The sequence below is a fragment of the Diabrotica virgifera genome, chromosome 1 (genome assembly GCF_917563875.1).
Source record: "Diabrotica virgifera virgifera chromosome 1, PGI_DIABVI_V3a".
NCBI classification, from domain to species: Eukaryota; Metazoa; Arthropoda; class Insecta; order Coleoptera; family Chrysomelidae; genus Diabrotica; species Diabrotica virgifera.
The window spans coordinates 254,542,775-254,556,216 of record NC_065443.1 but is presented as its reverse complement, the minus strand read 5'-3'; positions in this window follow the sequence as shown (position 1 = coordinate 254,556,216).

The following is a 13,442-nucleotide window of genomic DNA, read 5'->3' as shown; positions in this document are numbered from 1 at the left end:
ATTAAAGAATTACGAAGCCCGAATCCGGGCTTCGTAAGGAGGTGTCGGGCTTCGTATGACCGGTGCGATATAGCGTTTTTGGCTTCCTAAAGTCGGAATCCATATATATATATATATATATATATATATATATATATATATATATATATATATATATATATATATATATATATATAAAATATTAATTAAATTTATTAAGTTAGTAGGATAAGAATATTATATTCTCTATTAAAATATTTAATTATATATAATTCTATTATTAACAATAAAATATATAATTAAAATTAAAAACAAATATAAATAAATAAATAATAATAAATAAATAATTTAAATTTATTTATTATTAATAAAATTAATTCTTATATAATATATATATTGTCGAACATTTTATACAAACAGGCCACCAGTTTGATTATGAAAACGTAAAAATATTAGAATCGTTAACAAATTACAAACATAGGCTGTTTCTCGAGATGTGTCATATTATTCAAAGTAGAAATTCTATTAACTATAAAACTGACACGAGTAAACTTAGTAATATCTATTGCAATATTTTGAAAACTTCATAATAACGTCAAAAAAAATAATTACACAAGTTTACCTCTAAATAAAAATTAAAACGATAATATCTAACAAAATAGTTAATAGTTCTTCAAAATTTAATCCTATAATGTGTTGGCATTTATCTTAACGATTTCGCTCTGTAAGTTTTTGATTTATTTGTAAGTATTTTTCAATTATTTATTATTTTTAATTAAAATTTTAGTGTACTCCTGAGGAAGCCAATAACCATTGGCGAAATATAGAGTTTTCAAGAAAATAGAATCGTTTTCATTTTGTGACCGCATAACCTGATAAATAACACCTTTTTTATATATATATATATATATATATATATATATATATATATATATATATATATATATATATATATATATATATATATATATATATTCGGATCACGAAGAGGCAGGAGAACCGCAAATACATCAAATCACTAGTGTTGACTTAAGCTTTCAAATGGTGTCTAAGCCGTCAGGATCAGACATATACACGGCTCAGTATAGCCGAAAAACTGAAAAACTAAACTTTGAAAATTTTGGTTTTTCGACAATTACTCAACATTTCAACGTACGAATTGCGCCAATAACTTAGCGTTTGTAGAAGGACTCAAGACGAATCGAACGATGTATACCTCATATCCGGGAAAATTCAAACTTTTAGGTTATAGGCTTCATAAATATGATAAAATCTATTTCCTGTGGGAAAAACGGTTTCGAAAGCTCAATAATTCCTGTTATAGCTTCAGTTATCATACTTGACCTTAGATCCATCAGATACTACTGGTTAATACGTTTCAAACTCATGTTTACTGATCAAAATCGGTTAAGCCGTTTAGAAGTTATTAAGATACAATAGTATAATCCAATTAACGATTATTCACCAAATGGTTTATGTAGTTGTAGTGGTTACGACGCTAAATTTGATCTGGCAACGGGCAATCCGACTTCATTTACCGGCCATCTCAATATATTTTTTTTTCAATATATTTCGAATAGAAAAAAATCTAGTGTACATTCGATAGACACTAGATCATTTGGGAGATAATGCAACAAAGGTGACAATTTATAAAGCTTGACGTGTAATAGAGGAACATTGCATTCAACTTCATACATTTAATTTATAAATAACTTTGAAAAACTCCTGATACAAGAATAAATAACCGCTAAACGCCGTAAAAATGAGTGGCGCATAAAATATTTTAGCTACAAAAGAGCTGATATGAATGTTACGTGGCGCAAAAATGGATTTTCATTTGATGCAAAACAAAATTTTAGTTTTATTTTAAAATATTTTTCCATAATATTTGCTAAATTTGAAGTAAACGCGCCATAAAAGAGTTTCAAAATTCAAACTGTATCAAAGTTACTCTTTTGTGGCGCGTTTACTTCAAATTTAGCAAATATTATGGAAAAATATTTTAAAATAAAACTAAAATTTTGTTTTGCATCAAATGAAAATCCATTTTCGAGCCACGTAACATTCATATCAGATCTTTTGTAGCTGAAATATTTTATGCTCCACTCATTTTTACGGCGTTTAGCGGTTTTTTATTCTTGTATGAAATTAAACAATGGATTGGGAACAAATCAACAAAATTCTGCGAAGAACTTATTAATGGACAATAATTGTAATAAATAAACTTAAATAAGAAATAAAAAATTGTATCGAAAATAAAAATTGTATCTAAATAGTTTTTTATTATCAACTGCAACATTTCTTGAATTATTGATGGCCACATTTATATCACAAATTATATTATAGTAGATTATACCACGAGTCAATAATGATGGCTATTATTCCCGAGGAATATTTACGAACCGAGCCGCGTTAGCGGCGAGGGAGTAACATTCCGAGGGAATGAGAGCCATTATTGCGAGTAATATACTCTACTTTATCTACGACAAATTAATTAATTTAAGATTTTTAATGAACAACTTTATTTGTTAAAAACATTAAAATTAGTAATAGTACAATTAATAAACTGAATTGGTTGAGAATAATCATTAACTTTAGTAGAGTTTTTAATACAAATATTTGGGATCTCGATTGCTGTAGAACAAGAAGATGGTGCATTACTGTTTATCTCTTTAGCGATAGTATCTGCTGTAGTTGCCTTGTTTCTCATAGACTGATCAATGTATCCTTCAGCTACCTGTGTTGACTTCCAGCCCCCATGACGCTTTAATCCAGTTAAATCGCCTCCTCCATCAATATACAGAGTGGCAGATGATCTGCGATAACAATGGCCGGTATAACTTTGAGGATTTGGCAAGTTTAAATATTTGGCAATCTGCCTACCAATATCTGCAAATTTGTTCTTTCCTATACGTTGTATTGTACATTTAGATTTTTGATAATTTAGAAAGAATGAATTTATTTTCACATGTGACGGACGGAGATCGATGTATTTCTTCACAATATTGTAAAACGTACTGTTTATGGTAAATTTTCGTACAATTTTGGTTTTAGACTTGGGGATTGTTATTAATAAATCTGTTTGGAGATCCTTCACGTCTTGTATATTCATTTGATAAAGTTCGTTTGAGCGGCATGCACCCATAATTCCAATGATCAATATTACCTGAAGCAAATAAGCATATGAGTTTTTGAATAAATCAAATTAAATATGTATATTTACCTTATGTAAAAGATAAATTTCATCAGGAGCTTTGTCAATAAATTTCCTAATTTGCTCTGGGGTTAGAGTGGAAGACTTTTTTGCTTGAAATCCTTCCGATTTTCTCTTTAGAAACGCTCTTAGTTTGCCGTATTTTTCCAGATCAACGTCATGGTTTATTCTCAACATAGATTAAGGGCCGGTTGTTCGAACGCTAATCAAGAAGTTGATTATAATCAATCATTTATTGTAATCAATTTTCTTGATGGGAATCAAATCGCGACATGAAAAATACGTGTAAAACACTAATCAGTTATTGATTGTAGGTAAAACATAAATAAAATATAGCCGCAGCTCTTAAATTATTAAAAATTGCTTATTATTATTATTGATTTGTAAGTAAAAACAAGAAATTAACATCAGAAAGAGTTTAATTATGTTTTATTTTAAATTAAAACCAAAATAATAAAATAAATCAGTCAACATAACCTCAAAATGCGACATCTGTCAGAAGTACGCTTAATCAAATATAATTGTAATTAAATACTTGATAATGATCAGTTTTGATTAGCGTTCGAACAACCGGCCCTTAATCATTGAATAGAATGACCATAATGAAGACGGTTTATATTTTGCACTTAATTCAGCGAAATAGGCCAGCAGAACATTTTCGGAAAATGATTTCGCGTTGTTTCGAACACGCCATTCGTTGAAGGTTGCGTACGTTTTATTATAAATGGATTTCGATGTTTCAGGTATTAAGGTAGATGCTGTTGCTGTAGCTAGTTCTACAATTTCTGGTGGTGTACAATTTAAAAGATTCTTCATTTTCGTCCATCTCAACACAAACTGTCAAATATACTATTCGTTTGACAGTGACACTTTTTGAGGTTGATTATTTTGTTTCCGTGGTGAATTTTGTGATTGTTGTGCCAGAGGGATTAATCCACAGAGAACGACAGTTCTCACCAGTGGCGCACAACACCCCTACAAGCGACACTATATATACACGAAATTTTCGATTTTCTAAACCTGACTGAATTGAAAATTGGGCCAAATCCCATCTTAAAGTTTAGGAAAAGACTCGTCCATCCATATGTTACCTCTCCATTTTGGTCCAAGGGTGTGGATTTTACGGCCCTTCCCATTTAAGGCCTGTTTTTCGTTCTCGTCCCCAAAACTCCCAAAAATTTCAAAAATTTAAGCTTGACCTTTACGGCTTCTGATAGCACAGATCATTACCTTTCCAACGCATGTTTAATTTTGAAAATCGGTTATACCATTCAAAAGTTATCGAGCTCAGAAATATGACTCAATTTTTATTTAAAAAATGGAAAATGTTTGTGGATATGTATGTATGTATGTATGTATGTATGTGTGTGGAAAAGTTACACCGATCTGAATTTTTTTTCTGTGTTTCAAGAAGGTGTGAGGGCCGATTCAGAACCGGTCTAATTTTTGACTTCTGACTACCCGTAAGCCAGCTAGAGGACTAGGTAGATACAAAATAGCATATTTTTTGGGCGTATATATCTTAGGTTCAAGGAAAGACAGGAAAACCGCAAATACACCAAATCAATAGGGTTGAGTTAAGCTTTCAAATGGCGCCTAAGCGATCAAGCTGAGACATACACACTGCTCACCATAGCCAAAAAACTGAAAAATTAAACTTTGAAAATTTTGGTTTTTCGACAATTACTCAAAATTTCAACCTACGAATTGCGCCAATAACTGAGCGTTTGTAGAAGGACTCAGGACGCGTCTAACGGTGTATACCTCATATCTGGGAAAATTCGAATTTTTAAGTTATAGGCTTCATAAATGTAATCAAATCTATTTCTTATGGGAAAAACGGTTTTTCAAGCTCAATAATTCCTGTAATACGTTCAGTTATCATACTCGATCTTGGATGCGTCAGATACTACTTGTCAATACGTTTCAAATTCATGTTTAGTGATCAACATCAGGTAAACCGTTCAGAAGTTATAGAGGTCCAAAAGTATAATTAGTCCAGGAACTGAAAGTTTTCACTTCGCAATTTTTACAGAATGGATAGATTTGCTTGAAAATTTGACAATAAGTAGTGGATAGTCCAAGGATCAAAATCTATATGATGCCGAAAGACGCTTTTACCATGGGGTGGTTGCCACCTCATCTTGAGGGTGGAAATTTTTTATTATATTTTGACCGCAAATGCTGGTAAAAATATTAATTATAAGCAAAAAATGTTCATTATACATTTTTTTGATAAAATTAATAGTTTTCGATTTATTGGTTATCGAAGCTGTTAGTTTTATATCGAAAAAATTACCAGAGAACGGCAGTTCTCGCCAGTGGCGCAGAAATACACCCCCCTACACGCGACACTATTATATACACGAAATTTTCAATTTTCTAAATCTGACTGAATTGAAAATTGTGCCAACTCCCATCTTCAAGTTCAGAAAAAGACTCACCCATTCATATGTCCACCATCCATTTTGGTCCAAGGGTGTCGATTTTACGGCCCTTCCTATTTAGGGTCTGTTTTTCGTTCTGGTCCCCAAAACTCCCAAAAACTTCGAAAATTTAAGTCCGACCTTTGCGGCTTCTAACAGTACTGATCATTGCCTTTCCAACGCATGTCTAATTTTGAAAATTGGTTATACCATTCAAAAGTTATAGAGCTTAGAAATGTGACTTAATTTTTATTTAAAAAAGGAAAAATGTTTGTGGATATACAGTATGTCCCTGTAAGTTGTATCCATATGGAAAACATTTTTATTATTAATTTTACGAAAAAAAGTTATTCTTTATAAAAAGCTCTGCATGGTCCAAAACCTAAGATTTAACCATCAAATATCAAATTTTTTGAATATTATACGAGGTATGTCAAAAAGTTTGAATTTCACTCAAGAGTAAAGTAGCTTTATTTTTCACAATATTGAAAATTGCTATTATGAAAAGTTGTTTGGAATTAAAAACTGTATTATAGTATGCAATTACATCCTTCTAATTGAAAAAAATTTTTTTTTGGAAAATTATGGATAACTAACATTAATTTCAGTTATTTTAATTCAGATAACTCTTTTATTATTAATTTTACGAAAAAAAGTGATTCTTAATAAAAAGTTATGCATGGTCTAAAATCTAAAATACAACCATCTTTTGTCAAATTTGATCAATTTTATACGAGGTATGTCAAAAAATATGAATGTCGCCCAAGAGTAAAATACGTTTATTTTTCACAATATCAAAAATTGTTATTATGAAAAGTTATTTAGAATTAAAAACTATGTTTCAGTATGTATTTACATCCTTCTTATTGAAAAATTCTGAACTATAAAGGTACTTTACTTTTGATCTAAATTTATCTTTTTTGACATACTTCGTATAAAATTGATAAAATTTGATATAAGATGGTTGTATTTTAAGTTTTAGACCATCCAGAACTTTTTATTAAGAATCACTTTTTTTCGTAAAATTAATAATAAAAGAGTTATCAGAATTAAAATAACTGAAAAAATAATGAGTTATCCATAATTTAAAAAAAATTCAATTAGACAATTAGAAGGATGTAATTGCATATTAGAATATAGTTTTTAATTCCAAACAACTTTTCATAATAGCAATTTCCAATATTACGAAAAATAAAGCTACTTTACTCTTGAGTGAAATTCAAACTTTTTGACATACCTCGTATAATATTCAAAAAATTTGATATTTGATGGTTAAATCTTAGGTTTTGGCTCATGCAGAGCTTTTTATAAAGAATAACTTTTTTTCGTAAAATTAATAATAAAAAAGTTTTCCATATGGATACAACTTACAGGGACATACTGTATATGTATGTGTGTTTGAAAGTTAAACCGATTTGATATTTTTCCTCTGTGTTTGAAGACGGGGTCAGGGCCGATTTAGAACCGGTGTAGTTTGTGACTTTTGACCACCCATAAGCCAGCTATAGGACTTGGTAGGTACAAAACGGCATATGTTTGGGGGTATATATATTCGGATCAAGAAGAGCCAGGAGAACCGCAAATACATCAAATTAATAGTGTTGACTTAAGCTTTCAAATGGTGTCTAAGCCGTCAGGATCAGACATACACACAGCTCAGTATAGCCGAAAAACTGAAAAACTAAACTTTGAAAATTTTGATTTTTCGACCATTACTCAACATTTCAACCTACGAATTGCGCCAATAACTTGGCGTTTATAGAAGGACTCCAGACGAGTTTAATGGTGTATACCTCATATCCCGGAAAATTTAAATTTTTTAGGTTATAAGCTTCATAAGTATGATAAAATCTATTTCCTGTGGGAAAAACGGTTTCTCAAGCTCAATAATTCCTGTAATAGCTTCAATTATCATACCTGACCTTAGATCCATCAGATACTACTGGTCAATACGTTTCAAACTCATGTTTACTGATCAAAATCGGTTAAGCCGTTTAGAAGTTATTAAGCTACAAAAGTATAATCCAATTAACGATTATTCTCGAAATGGTTTATGTAGTTGTAGTGGTTACGACGCTAAATTTGATCTGGCAACGGGCAATCCGACTTCATTTACCGGCCATCTCAATTTTTTTTTTCAATCTATTTCGAATAAAAAAAAATCTAGTGTACATTCGATGGACACTAGATCATTTGGGAGATAATGCAACAAAGCTGACCATTTATAAAGCTTGACGTGTAATAGAGGAACATTGCATTCAACTTCATACATTTAATTTATAAATAACTTTGAAAAACTCCTGATACAAGAATAAAAAACCGCTAAACGCCGTAAAAATGAGTGGCGCATAAAATATTCCAGCTACAAAAGATCTGATATGAATATTACGTGGCGCGAAAATGGATTTTCATTTGATGCAAAACAAAATTCTAGTTTTATTTTAAAAGATTTTTCCATAATATTTGCTAAATTTGAAGTAAACGCGCCACAAAAGAGTTTCAAAATTCAAACTGTATCAAAGTTACTCTTATGTGGCGCGTTTACTTCAAATTTAGCAAATATTATGGAAAAATATTTTAAAATAAAACTAGAATTTTGTTTTGCATCAAATGAAAATCCATTTTCGCGCCACGTAATATTCATATCAGATCTTTTGTAGCTGGAATATTTTATGCGCCACTCATTTTTACGGCGTTTAGCGGTTTTTTATTCTTGTAGCTATTAATCCCGCATTATTAATCCCTAAGGGATTATTATATGGCATTATATTGCAAACACCACAAGTATAATACATATATTATGTATCAGTCGTAGATAAAAATAATTATATCTTTATTTTTTCTTGATTAATGTTAGAGTTTTTAGTATTTTTATAAATTTCCATATAACTATATACATTTATACATTTGTTAAATATTTTTGTGTTTGTTTATATTTGTAAATTAGTATATTATATTTTTAAGTCTCACGCACAAGGGGTGCTAATTTTGTATGTATATTAGTAATATATATACAGGGTAGCTCAACTTCAGTGAGTTATTTATGTTTATTTAGGTAGTACTCATTATGCTTTTTATTTTTTTTTTGTAAATCTTTATTGTTCTTCCTAAATAAACATATTATAATAATAAACTTTTATTAACTTATATAAACTTATAATAAACATCCAGATTTAGCCATACGGCTCACACTCCCTCTAAGGGGAAAATTTACTCATCCCAGATACTTACGGTATCAAAAGGATTGAGCTCTGGTGGAACTCTCTCCATGTTATCGAGCCCTAGGTGACTTGGTATGCAGGTGTATCTCCCAAAAATTTTCGTACACTTCTGGCCGTCGCTAGTAGTACAGCTTTCTGCATGGTCTTATAAAGATGTTCATTCAGACCCAGCTTTTTGATGTTTTCGAGGAGGGTCTTCGGAATGACTCCAGTAGTAGACATAATAATCGGTATTGTCTGGGTACTTTGCATTCTCCATTGTCTCCGTATTTGAATTTCCAGATCTCTGTACTTGGCGATCTTTTCAGTAAATTTACTACGTAGATTATTGTTGTTAGGTATCGCCACATCAATTAGTGTTATTTCTCTTGTTAATTTATTAACTAGTACGAGATCTGGTCTATTATGTGCCACTGTTTGGTCTGTGAGCACAGTGCGGTCCCAGTATAGCTTGTAGTTGCCATCCTCAAGCATACTCTCAGGGACGTATTGATAATATGGGAGATGGTCCGTTTGGAGAAGTTACAGTTTGATAGCTATCTCTTGATGAATGATCTTTCCAACTGAGTCATGCCGTTCCTTGTATTCAGTTGCAGCAAATGCCTGGCAGCCCCATGTAATATGTTGGATGGTTTCTTGGGCTTGACATCCATATCGGCATCTATCGTTTTGAACCTGAGGGTCTTTGACGATATATTTCAGGTAATTTCTGGTTGGCATAACCTGATCCTGAATAGCCAGTAATGAACCCTCCGTTTCAGGGAACATCTTTCCTGATGTCAACCAATAGTTCGACGCTGTATTGTCGATATAGTCTTGGCTGACCTCATTGGGATGTCGCCCGTGCAGAGGTTTACCCATCCAGGTGCGCATTTTTTCGTCTTTAGTGAGGTGGTTTATGCGCATTTCTGGTTCCCTCAGTTTAATCGGGGTTGTGTCATCTACTGCGCAGATAGCGCGATGTAGAGTAGATGTCTTAGCCTGCATCTGAAAATAAGTTCTTAAGTTAGCAATTTGTTTGTCTAATTGCTCACCTATATCCATAAGTCCTCTTCCTCCTAAATTCCGTGGTAATGTCGTTCTTTCTACTGCACTTTTGGGGTGGTGTTTTTGTGCCTTTGTGAGGTGCGTTCTTACTTTTCGCTGAAGATTTTCTATTTCCATTTTTGTCCACTTAACAATGCCAAATGAGTAGAGAAGCACGGAACATGCGTAGGTGTTTAGTACCTTAAACCAATTTCTACTGTTAAGGTGTGAGCGAAGCAGCTGTTTTACCCTTCGTATACACTCAGTAGTTATCTCTGTTTTCATTTGTTTATGGTCAATTTTCCGCGCTTGCTTTACTCCAAGATATTTATACATATTGTTTTCACCCATGGCCTCGATGTTCTGGCCATTTTGCATATCGAATCCTCCGGGCTGTACTTTCCCTCTGACTATATTTAAAATACGGCACTTCTCTAGTCCGAAGTGCATACTAATATCATTAGAAAAAGTTTCTACAGTTTTTAGCATCTCATCGAGTTGGTTTCGAGTGGAAGCCATTAATTTCAAATCATCCATGTACAATAAATGATTAAGTTTCGCCACCACATTGTTGTTATTTTTGATGCTAAAACCTGCGGCTGTGGAGTTCAATAGCTGAGATAGTGGGTTCATAGCTAGACAGAACCACAGAGGACTCAACGAATCTCCTTGAAACAGGCCTCGGCTGATTTCGATATTTTCAGTTTCGATGTTATTTTCACCAGGTATTTGAAGGTGAATTCTAGTTTTCCACTCTGTCATTATATGCTCTAAAAAAGTCACTATATTTTCATCGACTTTATATATTCTCAATATATCTATAAGCCATTCATTCTGCACCGAATCAAAGGCCTTCTTGTAATCAATGAAGGCAGTAAAAAGATTCCTCTTTTTGGAATATGCCTGGTTAGAAATGACTGAGTCGATAAAGAGTTGTTCTTTGCAACCCATGGAACCCTTAGCGCATCCTTTCTGTTGAGGCTCTATGATATTGTTCAGAGCACAGTGTAAATAATAAACATTATTATTATTATTATTATTGTAATTAATTATATAAAGGGTGAGATTTACGATTTTTTTACCAAAAAATGGGACCAACTTTAATTTGAGCGTTGCATACTTAATATTGATGCTCGAAACTAAAAAAAAAAAATAAAAAAAAACTTTTTAAAAACTTTAAAAAAGTTATGATAAGTTTTTCCCGAAAAGTGCTTAATTTTTTGGTTATTTCACGTTGAAATATTCGATTTGGAATTTGACGGATAAGAACCTACTTTTTATTACCTACTACTCTGCCCCTCCTGGGTCTACAGACCTCGTGTATACAACATTTTTTTCACTTTTGTATAAGCTATATTTTTACTTGAAATATTTTTTCGCTAAAATACTTGTTTTTTTTTTGTTGAAAAGTGAACAAATTCACTCACAAATAACTCGAAAAGCATTGACTTGGTGAAAAAACTCTATAGAACTAAAGTTGCTTAGACTTAGTCAGTTTATCCATTTTCCGGACTTATCTTGAACGTATGTTTTTCACCCCCGAGAAGGCGTGAAACTCCCAGGGCAAAAGTCATCGGCACAATAGGTACATATCACTTTTTTTGTTTGACATGTTAACTATGTGTATGCCAAATGTGTATGCCTGAATCCGAGTGGATGTTTAAAATTTACAAAAAAACTGTGAGTAAATGGCCTATAAATTAGCTTGAGTTTTTATAAATATATGATATATTTTATGATATTTAAATATGATAATTTACATTTAATGTTTATTAAAAAGTTTTGATATACACTGTATGTTTTTATTGGGCGGGCGGGCCCGCATTACAACTGGAACCAGGGCCCGCCGATCTATCAGTACGCCACTGAATTCAGAGCAATATTTGAGGGTGTTGAAGCGTAATCTGAAAAAGTTTCTTTGTTGCTTCATACCAGACGACGAAACTTGGATCCAACGATACTCACCAGAAACCAAGGAACAGGCGATAAAGTGGACGTCACCTCGCGAATGTGCTCCGAAGAAGGCGAAGACTGTCGTATCGGCCGGAAAGGTGATGGCCACCATTTTCTGTGATTCACAATGAGTGATCTATTTCAGCTAAATGAAAAAGAACAAAGCGGTCACTGGGCATTACTATATCGCATTATCGGTCGATTCGACGGGGACTTGCAGAAAAATGTCCCAATTGGGGAAGAAAAATGTGCTCTTCCACTATGAAAGCGTACCGGCTCACAACTCCGCCGTCGCTATGGCCAAACTGGTCGATTAGGGATACGAAGTACTCTCCCATCTACTTTATCCACCAGATTTGGCCCTATACGACTTCTTTTTGTTTTCAAACTTGAAAAAGTTACTCTTCTGGCAGAAATTTAAGTCGAATGAGTAGTTCGTCGCCGCCATGGAAGTCTACTTTGCAGACCTCGAGAAAACATATTTTTCAGACGGTTTAAAGAAGTTGGAGCGTCGCTGGGTCAAGTCTATCGAGTAAAAGGAGAAAATATTGAAAACTAAATCACCAATTTTCCAAAATTTTAGTTATTCTTTTGGAGGCTAAGTACTTATCGGGCCGCCATAGTAATTAAGCACTAGGACTTATTAAGCATTAGGCCCGCAGGAGGTAGGTACGCATTATTTGTTAGCATCTATCAATAAAAAAATATGCTGAAAAGATGATTGAAACTTTACCCGAACATGATGCAGCTACGATTAGTCTAAACAAAATGTTAACTTGCATGCGATTTCAGTTGATTCATTGGTGCAAAGGTCAGTTGATTTTTTTTTTCAAATTACTACTCATATCACCTATCAGATATTCAAACACTCAAAAAAATTTAGTTCGTAATATTGATTAACAGTGATTATTGAATAGTATTTCGTTGTAACAACAATTTAATTTTTTGTTTCAACGAACTTTAAGGGCCGGTATTTCAATAGCTACTTAAGCTTTTGCTTAGCTAAGCCTGTGTCAAAAGTTAAGGAGAAGCTTAAGCTGGGTGCCGTATTTCCATCATTCTCTTAACTAAACTGATGCTCAGCTGTAAAGTTAATTGGTTTGGTACCTCTGAATATGTCAAAATGCCAGAACTAACTGTTCTGAGGTAAAAACCACTACTGTTGACGTTTAATTTTATCTTGTCATCGGTATCAATGTTATTTTTACTTCACTTAATTTTGTGTACATGGTACATGTGTTTTTAGTTTATTGTCTATATTTTCTCTGGTTATATTTTTATTGTTATTTTGCATAAGCAATAGATCCGTCTTTGTAATTTTGTTTATTGGATATATTCCTTAAAATGTCAAATTGGAATGTAAGTTTATTTTTGTAAAATAAATATACCTACCAAGCATTGTAGAAATAAACAATTTTCATGTGCCTACACCTTCCAAAAGTAGTAAGAATTTTAATAATCGTTATTACGATTAATAAACTAATAGATTATTATTTAATAATCCAATAATAACGTTATTACTTAAAAGTTGGTTTTCAAAACAACTCTATAATTAATAATCTATAGAAATAACCTCAAAAAACAGAAAACAAATTTTAAGCAAAGGCTTAAACCAACTCCCGC